Below are 4,355 nucleotides of genomic sequence, written 5' to 3'. Positions count from 1 at the left end.
GAAGAGTTGATTCTTCATATGTTGATTAAGGAGAAAGTCTACTCTCATGATCGAGAAGCATTCCATGAAAATCATCAAAGGAAAGAGTTTTTTTTTTTTTTTTTTTTGTTATTACAATATCAAATTGCCTATACTAAGGTCTAAGTGCCCTAAGAATGTGCATAGTAAGATTCTCTTCTACAATAATTTTCACTACTATTACAAGATTATCAACAATAGACCACATTAGAGAGGCCTATTCAAATATAGATTGAGTACCTTGCTTTGTAGTTTGGAATTGCAAAACAAGTTGATTCTTTGTTGCAATAAATTGATTAGCAAACTTTCCCTCTAATGTACTTCATAACTTATGAGAGGTTGTTTGTTTTATCACTTACCTAAGCACCTTATTTGATAGAGTAGTTCAAATCCAAACATTTTATTTTATTGTTACTAGAGAAGAAATTTTGTATTCTTGTTTTCTTCATTAGAGTCTTCACCTTCATTAGGTTCATTGTCCTTAAGTTTCAGAGGTGGTTTTGTCTTCATTGAAATATATATTGTTCAAACTATGCATTTTGTTCACTAATTTCACTCGAGATTTCTAAAGTATATAGCTCCCTCTTGTCAACTTAACTAAAATATTGTGATAGAAAGAACTAGGGACTAAGGATGCTAAAGAGTTTCTCACCACTATAGATGTAGTTCAAACACTCTAATACCATAAAGGAGTTTGAAAATAGATAAAAGAATGAAATTGATCTTCCTTTCAAGGTAATTAGGAAAACAATAGAATCACTTTATTTATAAAATACATCTCCATTAGATTGGTTACACCATATAAACAAGGATAAATAATAAATCAAAATGAGTTGTTATGACAAACATGCACAAGATATGAATTGGTATACAAATATTTGAATTTACTTTGAACTCTTTTAAACTCCTTGGATTATCCTTAGTTTTTATCAAACTCAAATTTCTTAATAACAATTAATAGCTTAAATCTCCAAATATAATCATTACATATACAGGGTCAAATTTAAATATATGAATTTTACTCATCGGTTATTGGTCATTTTAACATGGTATACACAATAATCTTAATTTTGATTTGAATACCTAATTCATCAAATAAAGGTAATCAATACAAATAACAAATCTAATTTTCAATTAGATTTGTATATAGGATAAGGATAGATACATATTTGTGTTTGCAAATGACAAAGGAGATTAGATCTAAAATAAAAATGTTTTGTTGATTCTCTTGGAAACTTTTATTATTTCTAATAGTCAAAATAACTATCAAAATTAGACAAAAATAGTTTAATTCATATTATACTTATGATTAAAAATTGTTATCTAGAAAACCACATATCAAAACAAACAATTAAAGGAAAACAATGAATGAGGTGTAGAACCATATGCAAGAGGTACAACAAACCATGAGGCATAGAAAATCAACAAGGGCACCAAGATCTTATATGGCCTTCTTCTCTAAGGTATCTTTAGTGAGTGAAACAACAATATTTGTTAAAACCATTATGAATAACATGAACAATGTGACTAGGGCTTTAAAAATCTCACTATATCATTTCCTCTAATTTTTGTTCAATTTTTTTTTTTTTTTTTTACAATAAATTGAAGACATAAGTAGTTGGAGATGAGATCCTACATGATGTCCCACATCGAATAGGGGAGATAATTCTTGGCGCTATATATGTAGAGGTTCTTCTTAACCCTATAGACACGTTTTAAAATCACGAGTGTCCCTTTAAGTCCAAAGCAGATAATATTTACATCATTGGGTATGAGTCGTTACAAATGGTATTAAAGTCGATCCTCAACCCTGATGTGAAGGTTTATTTGGGCCCATATAGGGTGTTTATCTATTTAGCCCCACGATTCTTATGAGACACAATAAGGACGTTGTGTCTATATGAGAGGATGTTTATGATGTCCCACATTGAATAAAGGAGAAAGTTTCTGGCACTATATGTGTAGAAGCTCATTTTAACCCTATAGATGCATTTTAAAACTATGAAGGTCCCTTTGAGTTTAGAGCGGACAATATTAACATAATTGGGTGTGAGTTGTTACATGAGGCGAAGAAAAAAAGAGGTAAAAGTGTTCTCTAGGCAAAAGACATACTTTTTTTTTTCCTTTTAGGCCAATATTTATTTTATTTATCAACAATCTAAATGTGGTACACTATAATTCCTTTTTTAAATTAGTCAACTTTAGAAAATATTACAAAACTAGGACCTATTTGGAGACATTTTCAAAAGTAATTATCAAAAAACAATTTTTTGAGAATGGTTCTTAATTGTTTTTTGAAACAAAATTCCATTTAAGAATTCAAATATGAAAAACAATTTTATCGGTTATTCCTTAGGTACTACAAGCTTCTAGGCAATGTAACAAGTTTCAAAATATTCTTTATTTTTTACTCTATACATATAAATTTTGGAAGTCTTATAAAATTAAGCAAAACAATAAGAAGAGTATGTGAATAAAATTGTTTGTATGAGAAAATTTATGGCGTGCAATTTTTTGTGGTAATATTCTTTACAAAAAAAAATCCTTTCCTATGATTTTGATCACTTTTTATCACAATTCATGAGATGATGATGTGAGTATTTTAGGGTTGAGCGTAACTTGTTCCTAAATGACTATGTTGAATTTTGAAAATGGTGAAGAGCATGTGTGATATATTTCGAATGTTTTTTCAAAGCTTGTAGGGTATCTTGTAAAGCCTTTTCCAAGTCCCCCGTGAAGCTTTTTCTTTTCCAACTTATGAAACCTTTTTTTTTCTCCTTTGGTCCCTCTATACTGAAGAGATCACCGTTATTCATAGGCAGATTTAGAAAATTAAGTTTCAAATTCCCAAGATTTCATTGCACAACTCAAGGAATTTGATTAATTAATTTTATTAGTTTGTCTATTTTATTTAGGAAATTTGCTAATGGTATAATATTTATTTTTAATTCTCCTTTTATTCTAATTATTTTATATTTTGTAGTTTTCCAAATTTCCTCGTATATCACCTTTTAAATTCCATATTACGAAATAATGAGAATAAATAAAAAAAAAAAATAGAATAAGAACACATAGACTTATGTGGAAAACTCTAAACAAGACAAACCACATGTCAAGGAGAATAAGATCCACCATGTTAAAAATTGGTACAAGAAGAGAGAGTTGTTACAACCATCGTTTTGAAAACCAGATCTGATTGACAGGTCCGATCCTAGACTGATGGCTTCTCCGATCTGGTTTGATGAATTGAATTGTTCAAGGTTGGACCACTGGTGAACCACCTAAACCGATGGTCAAGTCGACGAGCCGGACCAACCAGTCAACCCATATTTGACCCAAAACTTTAATGGGCTACAATTGGAAACCCAACCTTTCTCTTCGAGGTCCATCATCTTAAATGCCCTATATGGAGATGTGCAAGCTATTATACTGGACTTTTGATTTGTAGTTTTCCATTGTGGGATACATTTTGGCTATAACTTGAAGTTGGACCTATCATTCAGGAAAGCAAGCTTAGGACCAACTTAGCTACGCAACCATTTTAACATTTTTTTTTTTGCTAAATCTATTATACTTATAAATATTTTTCGTATCAAACATTTAAACAAATATAAATATTTATAATAATGTTTATTTTTATAATAATTATTAATAATAAGTATGAAATTAATATAATAATTTTTAAAATTTTGAAATAACAAAATACATAGATATGTGATTAAATTAAATATCATATATTTTTTTCATCTTAAATATATTTTAATATTTAAATATTCTATTTAATAAAGTTTAATATATTAACACATTTATATTTATCTTTATTATTTAGTTTTATATATCAAATATAAAAAATGAAATATTATTAAAAATTTTAATTATATATATTTTAAAATTCTTATAATTATTTTTAATTTTAATTTTAATTAAATGTATATACTTATGACGTTACCGGTTTGATCGCGATTCAACTACTGGTTCGACTAGTAAATCGTGAACTAACAACTTTTCCAATATAATATTCGGTAAAACATAAATACATATATATATGTCTATAAATCACTATAAACCCTCCAAAAAATCATAATTTTAACTTTATCACACGTCATACCACAAGCTTTTCGGATTAAACCAAATAGAATTCGAGTCATCAAACCCTAACATTAGTCACTTGTAAAAATCATATTTGCTCAAGTCGAAAGTTATAATTTGATAATAATTTAATCCATCAAAATTTTTTATATCTATATATACCTATTTCTCAAAAAACTTTATAAAAAACAATCAAAAACACCTAAAAATTATGACTTCATAACGCTACAAAAATTCAAGGCCTGTTA

Source organism: Vitis vinifera, chromosome 8, assembly GCF_030704535.1.
Source record: "Vitis vinifera cultivar Pinot Noir 40024 chromosome 8, ASM3070453v1".
In the NCBI taxonomy this organism is placed as follows: domain Eukaryota; kingdom Viridiplantae; phylum Streptophyta; class Magnoliopsida; order Vitales; family Vitaceae; genus Vitis; species Vitis vinifera.
Note: the sequence above shows the minus strand (reverse complement) of the source record.